Source organism: Ostrea edulis, chromosome 3 (genome assembly GCF_947568905.1).
Source record: "Ostrea edulis chromosome 3, xbOstEdul1.1, whole genome shotgun sequence".
NCBI classification, from domain to species: Eukaryota; Metazoa; Mollusca; class Bivalvia; order Ostreida; family Ostreidae; genus Ostrea; species Ostrea edulis.
In genome coordinates, this window is record NC_079166.1 from 48,729,781 (window position 1) to 48,748,704 (window position 18,924).

Consider the following 18,924-nt stretch of genomic DNA (forward strand, 5'->3'; position numbering starts at 1 on the left):
TAGGGTTTCTACGAATTTTACTTTTCATTTGAAAATTGAAAAAAGTTAGAACTCATTGGCTATAATTGTTTGTCATGTTTATAGGGGATATGAAATCTGAAATTCAGAATTTTGGTAAGAAACAAATATGCACGAAATAGGATTTTTTACAGGTGAGATTGATTATAACCTATTTCTTATCGCAAAACAGGTAAAAAGTTTAGTTGATAGATATTCTTTTACGATAGATAAAAATGTTATATAGCACCCGAAACTATTGTTAAGGGGGGTGTTCATGACAGTTTACAAGTCACAATTTATATCTGTCAAAATCATGCACTAATGGATACTTGTAAACTATAAACGTCATTGAATGAAAGGTAAAGATGACGAACAGTGATCAATCTCATAACTCCTATAAGCAATACAAATTAGATAGTTAGTAAAAAAAACAACCCGGACCCCTGGACACACCAGAGGTGGGATCAGGTGCCTAGGAGGAGTAAACATCCCCTGTCGACCGGTCACACCCGCCGTGATCCCCATATCTTGATCAAGTAAACGGAGGTATCCGTAGTCAAAATCGGTGTGCCAAGAACGGTCTAACAATCGGTATGAAACACGTCCGACAGCATCTGACGCAATGAAAGGTTGTGTTGGCAAACTAGATCGTTATAACGACCATAGAATATGCGAAATGCTGACTCTAAATGAGACTGTTGAAACTCACCATCAACTTGATTGTCCAGTGGCGAATCCCGTGGGGGTCCGGGTTAAAATAGGTCCTCAGTACCCCCTTGCTTGTCGTATGAGGCGACTAAATGGGGCGGTCCTTCGGATGAGACCGCAAAAACCGAGGTCCCGTGTCGCAACAGGTGTGGCACGATAAAGAACCCTCCCTGCTCAATGGCCATAAGCACCGAGCATAGGCCTAAATTTTGCAGCCCTTCACCGGCAGTGGTGACGTCTCCATATGAATGAAATATTCTCGAGCGGGACGTTAAACAGTATTCAATGAATCAATCAATCCAGTGGCGTAGCTAGGTTTGAAATATTTGGAAGCAGGGGGTCTGGGGGGTGCCATCCCCCGGAAGCTGAGGACATTTTTCGTAAGGCCATCCTTAGAAATTGTATGTTTTCTGTAACGAGACTCAGTTTTTTCAGTGTGGGTAGGTAGTTTTTTTTTTGAAAACCACTTACTATATTTGATTTGTAAATGAGCAAAATTGCGATGAACACTAAAACAATATATTAAAGATTTCAAAACTAATAACTTTACCTCAAGAACTGAATTGGAGTGGAGTCTTCAATGCAGAATGTAAATAGATTGCGATAAACAGGTACTGGTATATATTTATATGTACATTCTGTTCTATATAACACTACCAAGTAGACAATGGGTTTATGGTCTCATGAATCACCATTCTCTCGTGCCAATGTGACATCACTCAAGCTAGCTTTCAGCTGAAAATTAGACATGGACAAATTTTACCATTAGTCAATAAAAAAATAATAGAACGAACTAAAATTTCTTATATTTAGGAGATAATGTATTTAAATATGAATACATGTACATTGTAAAATTAACCGTCTAGTTTGGGAGCGTAACGAGTTTATAAAGTGATTGGCCCACATAGTGCCTTCACCAGCGTTTATATCAATTACCATGTGATCTAATCGCTTTTAATATAAACTCATAACCCACTCAAACAAGACAGTTATTCCTTATTTGTATCGTGATACGTTATGTTTATTGTGTGTATTGTGGTTTATTGGTATACTATTTCATCCTTGGTAGTTCTACTAAATCTCACTTTGAGTGTGCCTACGGTTACACACTAAAGTAGACAAGACACGGGCAGCATTCAGACTTTATAAATATATAGGTATATATGTGCAATATGGAAAGGCATTGCTATTATACATTACTAGTGTAATTATTTGTCAGTCCGAGTCGATCTTCAACAGATACTGAAATAAAGTTATCTATGACTATATTTAAATGTTTATATGTCTTCCGTTTTGAAAACCTGTGAATCGTGGTTTGTCAACCAAAAAGTTGGGCACTTTTAAGGTACTTGGTGGCTGCATTAAAACGTCGAATGCATTTCTGCTAGGCCTAGTTTTAACTTGCAATTGGGACTGTTGGTAATCCAAGTCCCTTACAGTGGGTATCATTTAAATTTTTTTTGTCAAAGTCTGTTAAAACACTAATTGATCATATGGACACGCATGATATGTAGAATCACTGTGTGGGTTGGCAGCAACTGATGACCTCCGAGGTCAATGCACATTGGAGATGATGAGCAGGAATTACTGTCATGAAGACAAAGATTCATGAATTGACATTAATTTACTGATACGACAGGTTTATGAAGAATATTCAATCACAATTATGTTATTCAATTTGTTCTTTTATTTTTCAATTCATTTGCCGTCAGTTACAGCATATATTGCTTTAAATTGACGGTCAAAGTAAACGTGACCATGGACTTGTCCGCCATGTTGGATTTTTTTTTTTGAATCTCGATCTCGATGAAAAAAACCTAGCTTTCAGGGTAGCCATAAAAAAATTGAGTCGCGGTGTTTTGAGTGGGTCGGTCGCGTTACAGCAAACATACAATTTTCTAAGAATGGCCTATTATGTAATAAAAATTTAACGAAAATATTTGTAAGCACGTGCATACAGTGCTACTGTGTAGCTACGCCACTGCTGTCAGTAGCCTGCCTCGATTTAAATATTGAACATACAAAGAACAAACTCTTGCGTATCGAATTAGTTAAGAGATATAAACACCATATGCAGGTGATAATGGAATATTACTACATAAATATGGGAAGATGACGACGGAGAAGCTAAAATCATTCCGTTTGTCATACAGTTGAGTTGTCAGTTTGCCGTTAATATCTACATGTAAATTTCTGTAAGTTATGAATTCCAAGCAAGAAAACGAGGCCACTTGTGGTCATTCATTTGCTTCATCATATACGGGTTTGATATGTAGCTATCATCCTCGAGGCATGATGAAGCAATGTAAGAAAAGAAAAATATTTTCAAAATTTATTAAATGCATGTCAATTCGGCACAACTCCTCATCAAGTGAAGTTTTTCACATTTCCTCTCGTTAGAAAACCAATTCTTTGTAATGAAATGACAATCTGGAACGACAATAGATGATGGTTTATGAAGAAAAACCCCTGTCCCCCTGTCCATGTATGTTGTTACGTTTCAGAGTCTTTAGCTATCATCATCCTTTTCTACAATTAAATAGCGTTAAATCAATTTAAAAGCAATTTCATTTCATTATCATTCACCGATTAATCTACATAATAATCATCATTATCATAATTAATTTCTCTACCTTCTATTTTTGTAATGATCGTTTTTATGATAGTTTGGAATGCTAAAGTGTCCCCATCTGTCTGTTGTCTGTACATTTTCGACCTTTTTATTTTATTTTATTTTATTTTTTTTTTTTTTACAAGAGGCATAGATTTCAACCAAACTTGGAAAAATTATCCTTTGTTGAAAAATATCATAATGGATTAGGTTTATCCAATTCATTGCTTTACACAAGAATATTTAGGAAAATTCTTTGAAATGCTCTCGTCCGGAACCTCATGAGTACAGTTTCTCGAATTGATATGCAAACATCCTCAAGTAATGTAGATTCTAGTTCACATCACGGTCCCGGGTTTAGAGTGGAACCATAGTAGGGGCTCGAACATCTAGGAAAATTCTTTCATATTGTTCTTTTCAAGAATCACAGGGGTACAGTTTGTCAAACCGATGGTTCGAAATCGTTCATACCATGACCCCTGGTATCTTGTCAGGGCCATAAAAAGGATTTGAGGTTTTATCTAGGAATGTGTAGGAAATTCTTTTAAAATCTTTTCCTCAGGAACCACAAGGATACAATTTGTTAATGATAGAATCATCCTTATTGAAGTTCTTGTGGTGTTGGTGGGGCCACAAGAGGCTCAAAGTTTCATACAGGAATATTTTAAGGAAAAGTCTGTAAAAAGTATGCTTCTCAAAAACATAACCATGTAGTAAAAATTAACATTTTCATCCATGTCTTCTATATAAGGGGCCCCTGTAGGGTTTTACATTACATATACGAATAGAAAAAAATCTTTAAATAATGGAAATTCACCTTCAAACCAAACGGAGGTCCCGTGTCGCGGCAGGTGTTAACACGTTGAGAACCCTCACTGCTACGTCCTTAAGGGCTAAGCATAAGTCCACATTTGTGGTACTTTACCTACAGCTCGTGACGTCTCAATATGAATGGAACGTAAAACAAACAATCAATCAATCCACGAGTCTCAAGGAAAGGATGGGACCAAAAATGTTTCAAAGTTTTACACAGGGATATATATACAGTGTATATAGCATAATTCATTTAGAAGTTTCTTCTCTAAACCCACAAGGGTTTACATTTATTAAATTGATACATGTATGGAAGCAATGTTGTAAAGTGTAGATTCAACTTAGACAAAGGCGGGTCCATGATAGGGATTTAAGTTTTACATAGAAATATACATGTACTAGAACATGTGAAGGAATTCTGAAGAGCCGCAATGATGCAAGTTTTTTAAAATATTGATACGCACGCACCATCACGTGGGGTACAAGAGATTCTTGAAAGTTTGCTCAAGCCATAACTCTTAGGTTCAAGGTGAGGTCACAAGAGGAAGTTTTACATGAAAATATGCAGTACCTCAGGTGATGGATGTCACCTCTTGTTTCATTCTGACTACTAGATAAAACTACTACTATTTCTGTAGTTTAAATCACCTGTATATAATTCTATACAATAACATTTACATTGCTTTTGCCTTTGATATTTTTGCAAACTGCAATAATAGCCATTTCCTTATTAATGCGTTGCAACTGTAAACAACGCGCGGCGTGTGAATCTTGATAATTATTGTAATAATATAGAGTATAAAAAATGAATTTCATTTTGGAAAATATATGACGTTATATGAACTGCAATGCTTCACACCGGCATTTTTTTTTATGAAGCGCTAACGCACTCCATGATGTATGCCAGTGCACGTCGCTGTTCGTAACCCTCATATATTAGTACTTTAAAAAATGATTGATTGTATCTTGTTTAACGTTCCTCTCGAGAATTTTGCACTCATATGGAAAGGTCACCAATATCGATAAAGGGCTTTAAATTTAGGCCTATGCTCGGCGCTTATGGTCATTGAGCAGTGAGAGTTCTTTAGCGTGTTACACCTACTATGACACGGAACATCCGTTTTTAAGGTCATCTCCGAGGACCCGTGACATTTACACCTGATGCCAAGCGTTTGACGATGGAACTGTTACTACCTGTTTTAACGATTTAGGTCTGTCGCGGCTGGAATTCGAACCCCGACCTTCCACATGCGGGGCGAACGCTCTACCTCTAGACCACCGCCGAAATGTGTTCTTTAATGAACACACTAAAAGGAAACACTAAGTCCAGTAGAATAAATTCAGAATCAATCAGAATTACATTATATATGAGGAAATGAACGACATTTCCTCGGTCAGTACGACTTATTTAGCTACCCGAGAAGTTCAATAATCACAACTTTGGTCCAATGTTGGAAAATAAAACGTCATATTCACCTCGAAGACACGTGCACATGGCGTTATATGTTTTCTAGTTTGTAGAATGAAAAAAGAAAGATAACAGTGCTCAATCTCACAAAACCTATCAAGAATGCAGAATTAACAATAGAGCAAATATGGACACATGAACACACTAGAGATGGGATCAAATGCCTAGGAGGAACAAGTATATTGATAGTATCGCATAAGCAATACATGTTACCTACCGGCGCCCCCCTTAATTGACGACTGTAATTAATATTCGAGGAACTGTTCACTTGATGTTGTTTGATCTTGAACTGTGACCCGATACATTGGTACCAACTCATCATGTTTACCAGTGTCAAATTATATTTAATGTTTTGTTGTTCAGACAGTTGACACGCTTAGTTTTTATCAGGGATGAAATAGTAGTCTTTGTACAAACGACGTGGCAGGAAAACTAGATAATCGTGCAAATGGGAAAGAAAACAACACACCGATAGAACATTCATATCTGTATTTCAAATACTTATAAACGGACTTCTAAATACTATTTACTATCAACTGCTTGAAGGTCAAATACCCGCGACTGCAGGAATGCGATAAAATTAGAACAGCCGACGCATGAGACGTCGCTCACCGACTACAGAAAAATCTCGCGTAATTAACAGATTTGATATACATTTTTATCAATACGTTCCTTTTGTGATTAATGAGCTTGAAATGTCAAATGAAAGAAGTGCCCATTTTACAAAATCAGCGATCGATGCTCGTCGATTGACTCTACTTTTACCGCATTTGCAACGGAACACAATCCCGATCCCGATGAATAAAAAACTAAAAATATAAAAAACTTGTTCATCAAATGTTACGAATTTCGAACTTGATCTGTAGTTAACCATTCTAAAATTCAAATGAATCCACGCAAGCATAACGGTAAAAGGTGTGGAAAACCGATATGGGACAGACTGACAGTCAGACGGAGGGACAGGTGGAGAAGAAAGCTATAGTCCCCTTCGGTTTTACAAACTGGTAGGGGATTAATAAGCACCCCAATGTTAACCGGTAACACCCATCTGAACCCTATATCTTGACAGATAAACGGAGTAATCCGTAGTCAAAATCAATATGTAAAGAACGGCCCAACAATTGGTATGAAAGACGTCAGACAGCATTCGACCCAGTGATAGCTGATATTTTCAATTTAAATCATTATAACGCCCATAGAATTTGCGAAATGCTGATTTTAAACAAGACTGTTGAAACTCTTGTAACATCAATTTATCTCTCAGTATGCTGCCTCAATTTAAAAAAAGAAGAAGTTCAAATGCAAAACATGCTACATGTATCGAATGTCTAAGAGGAATAGTCTCGTGGGGATCCGGGTCCTCAATACCCGTTGCTTGTGGTAAGAGGAGACTAAATGAGGCGGTCCTTTGGATGAGACCGCAAAAACCGAGGCCCCGCGTCACAGCAGGTGTGGCACGATAAAGATCCCTTCCTGCTCAAAGGCCATAAGCGCAGGGTATAGGCCTAAATTTTGCAGCCCTTCACCGGCAACGGTGACGTCTCCATATGAGTGAAACATTTTCGAGAATCCCTCTCTATACAATTAATCAAAGAGGAATATTCATCCCCTGTTGACCGGTCACAACTGCCGTGAGCCCTACATCTTGATCAGGTAAACGGTATGTAAAGAACAGTTTAATAATTAGTATGAGTATTTCAGACAGAACCTGAAGACTGGTTGTAATAGTAAATTAGATCATTATAATGACGATAGAATTTGCAAAATGCTGGATTCAAACGAGGCTGTTAAAACCTCTGTAACATCAACCTATTTGTCAGTAGCCTGCCTCGATCTCAGTAAGTTACAAAGTTCAATCCTATGATAATATCTGGCGATATTAAGTGTCTACTCTGAAGTTCCAAGTACAGTTGTCTTGTAATAACCGCGGATATGTTCTGTCTATATATGTAAACATACGCTGATTTGCTTGATGTACCTACATATAAATATTTACACATACAATGTAGTTATAAAAATACTAATCTGGAACTGCCGCGATAACCCAATTTGAATAAAAGTACACTAGAGCAATCTATATATAAACTTACTCTGAATTGTAGTAATACAGAATGTACAGTTACAATCAAGAACTAAACACTTTGAGCAAATACTGTTTTACCTATCAGTTTATACATAGAACAAAATGACTATATGTTGACAATAATCTATATCCATGAAAGAATGATGCTTATTTTCGTAAACTGATGTTCTGATATTAAAATTTGATATTGTATTTTATACAATATAATTAGAATAAGACCTTTTCGATACCCACGTAGAGCATCTGAGCAATTTAAAAGATCTGATTGATATTGTTTTAAAAAAAGATTTAGTTTACGTTACGTGATGTTTTTGCGCCCTATCTATACTTATAAGTTCACAAATTTGTCAATAAACTCCGAAACGCTTGCTCCAGAGTTACTGCTTCCACCTTCAATATTGATTCATATGTGAGGTGAAGTCCGTCACCAAAATATAATCTTACTTAATTAGTCAAATTGATTAAAAACCTACTTTTGTTTTTTATAAACTAGCCTGAATTAGCAAAAATGAGAGTAAAGTGGCGGAGAGGCTTTGGCGGATCTAAGCCAGTTTTCTTTGTGATGACAATTTCACAGGCAATTGTATTGCTTGAAAGAGTAAAGGCATAGAACTCTAAATATAGGGTACCCAAGTTAGCCGATGTAAAACCAATAAACCAAATGTATTCTAATGCAACAAACAATTACATAGAATCTGCAGCATCTGATATCATTTAGCTGAACTTCTTACCCCAATTCATAAACTGAAATCCGTTATAGCTCCAAGTGACTGAAAATTGTAAAACCGTCTGCACTTTCACTTATCACAGCCATTTTGACCGGTACAACTAATTACCGAAAAAGGATGAAAGGACCCATTACGATTTAGAGACTCAAACACTAATTTTATCAATATTAATTTATCATAATAATAAATTATGTTAATAACAAGGCTTTATAAAAATACAAAATGTCTTATCTCTATTTTTATCCAAACCACATTAACACATGTGTTTGACGATTTATGATAATGATGCTAATTTGGATACTTAGTGGCACCGGTCAAAATGGCTGTGATAAGTGAAAGTGCAGGCGGTTTTACAATTTTCAGTCACTATATATATGTAGATAGCAATTTGACTTGTACTTTGACTTGAGAATGACTGTAATTGTTGTTGGAAGAAAGATGGATCGAAGAATGCATTTTGTAAATTGAGTCTTGTGTTGTTAAATCCTCGATAACCTTGTTGGAGATGTCTGATTCGGTTCACTAAACAACTTAGCATCATCTAACAGAGTTCATCTTTCAACGTGAGCACTTGACACTAATTTTGAAATATTGTAAACATGTTGTAAGCTATTCCAAAATTCAACAACATATCACAGGAACCGGTAATTTAGTCTGTAATAATAATAGTAGGAGTCTATACCATACCACCCCCTAATAAAAACACCCAGAATTACTGGATCAGAAAGAACTTTGGGGTGGGTGACGACAAAAACAGAATTTTTGAACTATTTTGAAGCGAAGTTTTGAGTAAAAATTGGTTTCATTCCTTGTGGGTTTTTTCCATTAGAGGATGGTACCTTATTATTATGGTACTATTATTATTACAGACAAAATTACTGGTTACTGTGAATATATTCACACCTGACGACCTGTAAAGGGTTGTAAATAGTGAATGTGAGCTACTGCATATGAATGAGTATTTCATATTGTTCTAGCTGCAATAATTTAGTCCCGTCCGTTTTCAGTCCAATTTTGTACTGATATTCTTGTGAAAGGGTTATATGTATACAATTAAAGCATGGGATAATAACCAGAGCTCTAATATCATTTAATTTCTCATGTTGTTTAAACATTATCCGTAAACGCACAGACGCACATGTAGGAGCTTAATTTAATTCTACATATAAAGTTAATGTCATTCCTTATAGCTTGTAAGGCCTAAGTGAATTTTTAAGAATCACGACAGACAACACTCTTTAAGATACACTTTTCTGTTCTATTAGTATATTCATGGGATAAAAATCCCCACCTTGAGTTTTATTTGGGATATTTATTCCCATCCATGCTCAAATAGGATATATATTCCCATTTCATGTTCTTCATGGCATGTTTTCTCCTATGGGACATTGTATCCCATATTAAGTTTTAAAATGGGAGTTCAAATTCTATGGGAGAAAAAATCCTGATTTATTTATCTCATAGGATTTTTGGTGAGAGCACTGATGGGAGTGAAAATCCCATTGTATTTTTTCATTTCTTAAAAAAGTACAATATTTACATATGTAAATTTTGGTGCATGTCTTGTGAACATAAAACCCCATCATTTTTATATATATATTACAAAAAATGATGGGTTGGTATATGATGGAATATATATATATATATATATATATATATATATATATATATATACAGTCTTTGTGTCGTTGGATTGCAATGCACAACGTGTTTGTTATCTACTGATAAAGAACTGTCAGATCTGTACCCAAAAGCTGATTTTGTAATGTATGTTGATAATAAATCCGATTATTTTTTTTCTTTACGCCAAGGACACTTGAATTAATTAAATATAATGTGGCAGACGACACAAAAGGTTATACTAAATACCCGGATCAAAGAATTTGATCATACCACTAAAGCACACTCGAACAGTGTTTGCTCTGCACTCCATTTTGCTGCTATCACTGTTGATTTCCTTTCATCCTGATATAGGTGTTCTTTAATCTATATCTATGTATCTGTGTACAACCAAAACAAAGCGTTCTTTATCACTTGTGGGGTCTGATTCATGGGTACATTGAGTCAGCTCCTTAAATACATTGACGAACAAGATACTTATAAATGCAGTATGCAATATATTGATCGATCTGTTTATTCACAGAAATTACGAAGACAATTAAACTTAATATATGAATGAAGTTAAAAAAAAGAAGACATATTGAGGTACTTTTCTATCATTTTTTGAAAATTGTGTCATTTTGTTTTCCCGCCGGACAATTAACTTTACCTAGTGATAAACTTCATTTCGTCTTTGGCCTGTTGTTCAATCTGACTCCGGGACGGAGGTGAGGGCGTCAGGGGCTTCAAGTGATTGGTAAAGGAGAGAGATTGCATCAACCATCGTATCCTCAGAATAATATAAACACGTTACCAGTAAGTCTAGTCAGTCTGTAAATTAATATTATAAACACGTTAGCGGTAAGTCTAGTCAGTCTGTAAAATTAATAATATAAACACGTTACCGGTAAGTCTAGTCAGTTTGTAAAATTAATATTATAAACACGTTACCGGTAAGTCTAGTCAGTTTGTAAAATTAATATTATAAACACGTTACCGGTAAGTCTAGTCAGTTTGTAAAATTAATATTATAAACACGTTACCGGTAAGTCTAGTCAGTTTGTAAAATTAATATTATGAACACGTTACCAGTAAGTCTAGTCAGTTTGTAAAATTAATATTATAAACACGTTACCGGTAAGTCTAGTCAGTTTGTAAAATTAATATTATAAACACGTTACCGGTAAGTCTAGTCAGTTTGTAAAATTAATATTATAAACACGTTACCGGTAAGTCTAGTCAGTGTGTAAAATTAATATTATAAACACGTTACCGGTAAGTCTAGTCAGTCTGTAAAATTAATATTATAAACACGTTACCGGTAAGTCTAGTCAGTTTGTAAAATTAATATTATAAACACGTTACCGGTAAGTCTAGTCAGTGTGTAAAATTAATATTATAAACACGTTACCGGTAAGTCTAGTCAGTTTGTAAAATTAATATTTCGTGTTTTCATGCAGAATTGTTCTCGCTGTTAGAACGAGACTTAGGTAGGAGGGTAAGCATACATATTTATCTATGTTATTCAATTTTCTTTTTTTAAATGGCAAATGTTGCTAAAACATATATGAAAGATAGAATGTCAGGTCTTTCAGTATCATGTCCTGTTTGAGACACCCCCCCCCCCCCCCTCCCCCGTAGTTATATGTAGGATTTAGAAACTAATTCAGTATGTAATTCGAAATAGTTCTTCAAACGTTAAATAGAATAAAATCATATATATATATATAAGACTGTGAATAGAATAGAGTATAAAACACAATTACAATCGATGGTTGATATATGTTTAATTTTTCTACATATAGGAAGCAAATATGCAAATTATCAAGGAAAAGGAAAGAGATCAATAAGCCCATGTCCCACAACTAGGTTTTGAATGAAAATTGGAATGACAACTATTTTTAGTAACTCGATTCAGTGGCGGATCCAGTGTCGGCGAACCAGGTGCACCCCCTCCCCACAAATATGATCCATGTCTTTTATAGAACTATACCCCAAAACAGCTAAAATATATAATTCTTATTTTGTCAGAACTCAGCAGTTTTAGGGAGTTTTGTCCCCTGGGCTTTCATCAAGGCTTTGCCCTGGACCCACATGAGGTCGCAAGCCCCCCCCCCCCCCCCCCTTCAGAAATGTCTGGATCCGCCACTGGGATTAATAGTATTACCCTAACCATTTTCAGTATGTCTTATCAGACATGATTCTGTATATCTACATATCGATATGTAACAGTGAAACATTGTTGCTCATATTCATGCTTCTTCTTTCGATCATCCACGGTGTATTCTGCCATACGTAAATAAAGAAACTACAATATTTTCTTATGGATAGTTGGTCACCGTAGCCAAGTGGATTGGGAGCAGGAATTGCAACCGAAAGGTCTTGATCCATGTGCTGCGTTAAATCTAAGGCCTACTTCAATTGGAAAACCCGTGTTAACTCAGGTTCATTTAAATACACGTCATACACATGCGCAAACGAATTTGCAATAAAAAGTCTTGACTAACACGAGTTGTATCACCTGTGAACAAAAATGGTGGTACCGGGAAATGCAAAGTTTTCTTATGTTAAAAGGTAGACATTCGAAATAACTTCAGCTACACCTACACTGTATAAGGCATCTTTTTCTCAAACAATGCACCATAAAAACTAGAAATAGATAAATAAGACACGTCTACACCTTCACAGTAATTACTGTGACGTAAGTAGGCTTAAGTGTTTAAGATAGGTAGTTACTATTCCTTCTCCAAGCGCCTGACATTAAACGTGAAAGTCGCGGGTCTTTCAATCTTACAGCGGAAGTCCCGTTCGAATATAAATTCGTCGATTGTTCGACATTAGTAGTGAGAGTACGCATATCAGGTCTTTCGGATATTACCTTAATGTATAACGACCATATTTCATATCTAGTAAATGGATGGTGTGATTTTTGTAATCATGGTATCATTTTGAAGGACTCATCAAATAAAAATAATCCACTAAAGGAATTTTCAAAATTTTGTTCACTGTTTGATTTACTTCATCTAGAATTGAAATTGAAGCCTATTAAATTAATCATTTACCACGCACGTGTTTAGAAAATTTAATTTTTCTTCGTTTTACAAAGGGCAGATAATTCCTCAAAAAAGTCTGAAGTGCAAAATGGTCGGTTTCTAATAATTTACCAGTTATGAGAATTTCTTCTGCTTCACTTTCATCATTAATCAACAATAAACATTTCTGTTGATTTACATCCTTCAAAATTGTTCATTATTGGGGTTTATCCAATGTGGATAAACCTGGTTATTTTGTGCTGGTCATATTCAAAGATGCATAATTCTTACTGTTGTAATTTAGATCGGGTTCAGTATACTAACTTTCACTTCCTTTAATCTGCGCATGTCATCTAGATTATTCCTTTCCCTTTCGTAGTTTGACAGGTGCTGACGCACAATTATTTTTTCAATTCCCACCCTCCCTGTCTTTACCGAAACTTTAGTATATCTAGTTTAAACTAAGCTATTAGCGATTCATCATTTCTGAGTACAATGTAGTTAAATGTTCCATTTTCCCCACAAGCCTCCTCTTTTCTTTAATTAAACTAAGAAATACTGTACATCAATATTGTCGTGATAGTTCCGGTTGTCGCTTTCGGTTTGTTAATTTCTCTTTTCAACGTCATGGCTCCTGCTGTGTTGAAAGAGTTCCAGAACAGTGTTTGGAGTGTGTGTCTCCTGTGTTTGGTGATTGACGATAAGCATAATTTTGCATAGATTGCTGTCTCCGGGGGGGGGGGGCTGTTTTTTCCAGGCCCCCTGGATCAAGATGGCACTTCTATTGCTGAAAGTTTATGCTGCCAAATATTTCTCATCGGCGCATACATTTGTTCATTATTTGTATTTTCCTGATGTATTTTATTTCTACCAAATGATCATGACAAGCACGCCAAAACACAATTTTGCTTATTCAATTGTTATCAACTTGTACCTTTGTTTACGGGTATTTTTGATCAATGTGTTCTGTTGTTGTTTATATTGAAATTGTCACAAATAACCTTTCGCTATACAGATGTACCTTGAAGATTGCAATGCACCACGTGTTTGTTCATGTGGTAAATTTTGGTTTATGATTCCGGAATACTTCACGCGCTTGAGCATCAGTAGGCTTAATGAGAAACGAGGTAAACAAAGATTTGTCATATGTAATGAGATACAGGGTAAAAGGAAAATTTGGCTAGAAAATTATAAGTGAAAAGTCACTAACGGTATAATTATCTCTTAAATACATGTAAGTATTGTACACATGGAGTTAAACAGAAGCGGTAGGCACGAACATTTGTATCAAAAGACTGCGGTAAACGAGATCGAGCCGGTGGTAGATGTGGACGGGATTTGATGTCGGCCTCCACGTAGAAAGCCAGTGAGCACACCATAACATGGGAAGATGGAAGAAAGGTGAACTATTCAGCAGATCGAATTTACTTTAAAAACTGTTCACTCTCTCTCCATCTACGAACATCATTGAGAGGAGCCATGGTCTAAATTTATACATGCAACAGTCTGCATTCTAGCTTTGTTACGACAGTTACGATACACCATTGTCAACAAATTAAGAAAATTGTACTTGGTATCAACAATAAAGCTCTCATAATTGTATAGATCTACATAGCTACAATATAGCGTACATATAAGTCTCCATGATGCATCGATTACAACCTCCCGACCTTCTCCGTTAATTTTCAGCCTTACAAACTTATATATGTTATATTGACAAGCCACTAATAAAACCATAATATACAATTTCCTAACATGTATACAGTGTTCATTAATGCACATGAATTAATTTAAAATGCCGGATGTACGAGTATAATATCAGTGACGTGATATTATCCAAGGGAAGCCGTAGGCGGAGGAAACGCAGATTACGTAAACATAAACATGTAATTTTGAGCCAAAAAAATCAATAATTTCTATCTTACACAAGTACACTATACACACATTTGTGAGGGGAAAACTTACTTTTATCATCTGTCTTTTGAGAGATTTATTAATCACTTTATTTGGCTACAGAATGTTCAAATATCGTCTTCTTCAAGATCGCCAGCCAACAGGAAATCATGGGGAGTCTACTAAGCAACATGGACAGGCGCGTAGCCAGAAAGAAAATGAAGTGTACGCAAAGTATGGCAAGGGGTCTGGGGCCGCCTTGAGGATCCCAGTGGGTCCAGAGCAAAGCCCTAGTTGGGACCCAGGGGGCAAAACCCTCGGAAGCTCATGAGTTTTATCACTGAAATCACCTATTCGTTTTGTAAAGAAACAGGGTTTCCTGACAATTTCCAAACCTAAAAGAATTCACAAAATTATTTTCTAAAGTGTTTTATAAGCCAACTGACCGTACATGTATGTATATTGTACTTTACATTCGTTTTACGAATTGTTTTCGACTCTTATATATGGTAAATGTTACTGATAACAAAGACTATTCTAATCCGTCAACTACATGTACATATATGATGTACATTATTGATTGATTGCATATTGTTTAAGGCTCCGCTCGAGATTCTTTCATTCATATGGAGACGTCACCATTGCCGGCGAAGGGCTACAAAATTTAGGCCTATGCTCGGCGCTTATGGTCTTTGAGCAGGGAGGTTTTTTTTATCGTGACACGGGGCCTCGGTTTTTGCTGTCTCATCCGAAAGACCGCCCTCGGCACATCACTTCAAATAATTACGGACCGATTGAACCGAACCGAGATACAGTTTCAATCGTGATAAAATTTACCGCGGTATACCGACTCACAGTTTATCGTTGAACTCTTACTGATATGTTTCATACAAACTGAGGCTGTTCTTTACACACTGATTTTGACTACGGATTACTTCGTTTACACGATCGAGAAATAGGGCTCCATTTTTATGAAAAAATTAAGATAACGAACAGTGATCAATCTCACAACTCCTCTAAAGAATACAAAATTAAGAGTACGGCAAACACGGACCCCTGGACACACCAGAGGTGCGATAAGGTGCCTAGGAAAGAGTAAGCATTCCCTGTCGACCGGCCACACCCGCCGTGAGCCCCATATCCTGATCAGATAAACGGAATAATTGGTAGTTGAAATCAGTGTGTTAAGAATGGCCTGACAATTGGTATGAAACACATCAGACAATAGTTGATCCAATGGCAGGCTGTACTGGTAAATGAGAGCGTTATATAGCTGACTTTAATGAGACTGTTGAAACCCCTGTAACATTGCCTGGTGGATGTTGCGTACTCCGTCCTGAATTTGGTCTTCCCTGGGGGTTTCTGTCTGTTAAGAACAATTCCAGAAGCAAGTGATTCAAACAGATCTAAACATCACTTTTCAAGAGAACGGCAATTACAACCACAGGCGAGCTTTGAACGGCTGGAAAGATGCCTATGAATAATTTGGTTTTCTATGAGAGATCGTACAAGTGCTTTTGATATATTTTCAGTTTCTGACTTTGCTAAAGGGAATCGGGAGCACATTATTCTTCTTTGTTATAACATGCTAAAATTGAAATGTTATCGAAGTTTGATTCTTAAGATATAATTATAACCAAAAGGATCTTAAATTCATTTCCTTGTCCCTAATTGACAGTGTCCAGTCTGTATTGTGTGGACATCTATATTCATATTCCACTGGTGATGATGTATCATTACAGTAGTTTTATGACTAATTGATAACAGCAATGCTTATTTAATGCATTCGAACTTACGCACAGTATTCAGATTTTTATAGATATGGACTACACAATTTCACGATTATCTCTCTGGTTACCACGCTCTGTCTTTGGCTAATCCGGTTGATAATTTCAACCTCTTTACTCATATCCATATATTCCAACAATAGGTATTTTCTCAAGTTCTCTTACGGACGTCATTGAAATACGAACAATCAATTAGACATGTGAGATGAACACGATTTAGTGTTTATTTTCTCCAAGTTCATTACCGAGATGCAAAATTAAAACTTATATTACATGGTAATTACACAACGTAGAACCGTGCTGTTATCATAAATCATTTTGACAACTGTTGAAAATTCTAAGGGCGTAATCAAGCAACATGACCTGCTTTTTCTTTTGCCTTTAATCTATTTTATTTTCATTCCAAATATGTACAAATACAATTTCGGGTTTTTTCTCTCTCCAGTACACCAGTTAACATTTTTGTTTGGTCATTTAAGGAAATCATCATTAAAATGTATGTTTGTTTATCAATTATCTTCCTTCCACACAATGAAAAAGGTTTAAACGCCCTCAAAATTCATCATAATTTACTATTTTGTGGGCAGGGAATAAAGGATTTACCTGTTTCTCGTAAAGTAGATGACCATTACCATTGGTCCTCTGATTTTTAAAGTTCAAATTTGACGATTTATTCCAAGTAATTTTATGTACATGTGCAGGGTAAAAGAATCAATCAGAAAAAAAATAGGGGTCTGGGAACTGCCCTCAATTTCCCAGATGTACTAGGGAAACACTCTGTTCCTAAGTTTTACAACACATTTCACGGTTGTTATTTTATAATCTGGTTTAAGATACAAATGTATAAAGCAATCATTTTTCGGCGAAATAGATTACAAATCTGTAACAATCTAGGGCATGGGGACGAACCGGAAGCTCCTGGAGAAACACCCGGGTTAAAGAATATATTCTATGGTATCTTCTGTGCCTTGATAAGACACATACATACCATTCTTCGGCGTATCAATTTACAAAAATTTGCTGACACTAGCTCTAGCTCACGTATTCATCATTCTGGGAATCGGGAACTGTCATACTGTTGATTTTTTTTAAATCGTTCTTTATATAGAAGACTGTAAAAACAAAATGGATACATGTTTAAAAAGGAATTCCTACATAACAAGCTGGAACGGCCGTCCACATGTTGTGATACGTCATAATACAGCTTGTATATTCCTCATTATATAGAATTTAGCTTAGATATTCATCATGTATAGAATTTAGCTTTGCTATTTATCTTCCCACTTTCAGAAGGTCGGTGCTCTCTTCCCAGGTAAATTCTATCTGGGGTCTCTCTTCCACCTAACTGAAAAATTGTTGAGTGTGGCGGAAAAACATCTAATTAATCAATCCTCACCATATAGAATTTAGCTTGGACATTCCTCATCATATAGAATTTAGCTTGGACATTCCTCATCATATTGAATTTAGCTTGGACATTCCTCTTCATATAGAATTTAGCTTGGGTATTCCTCTTCATATAGAATTTAGCTTGGGTATTCCTCATCGTATATAAAATTTATCTTGGACATTCCTCATCATATCCGGTCCTTCGGATGAGACCGCAAAAACCGAGGTCCCGTGTCACAGCAGGTGTGGCATGATAAAGATCCCTCCCTGCGCAAAGGCCGTAAGCGACGAGCATAGGTCTAAATTTTGCAACCCTTCACCGGCAATGGTTTGATTGCTTGATTGTTTAGATGTTTTCCGCCACACTCAACAATTTTTCAGTTATCTGGTGGCGCCCAGTTTTTGTTGGTGGAAGAGAGAACCCAGATACAATGTACCTGCGAAGAGACCACTGACCTTCCGAAACTAAACTGGGAAACTTTCTCAGATACGGCGCGAGCGGGATTCGAACCCGTGCCGACCAGAGGTGAGAGGCCGTGTGATTTTGAGCGCGATGCTCGAACCACTCGGCCACGGAGGCCCCAGGTGACTTCTCCATAGGAGAGAAAGATTCTCGGGAAGGGCGTTAAACAATATTTAATCAATCAATCAATCCTCATCATATAAAATTTAGCTTGGACATTCCTCATTATATAGAATTTAGCTTGGACATTCCTCTTCATATAGAATTTAGCTTGGACATTCCTCATTATGTAGAATTTAGCTTGGACATTCCTTATCTTATAGAATTTAGCTTGGATATTCCTCATCATA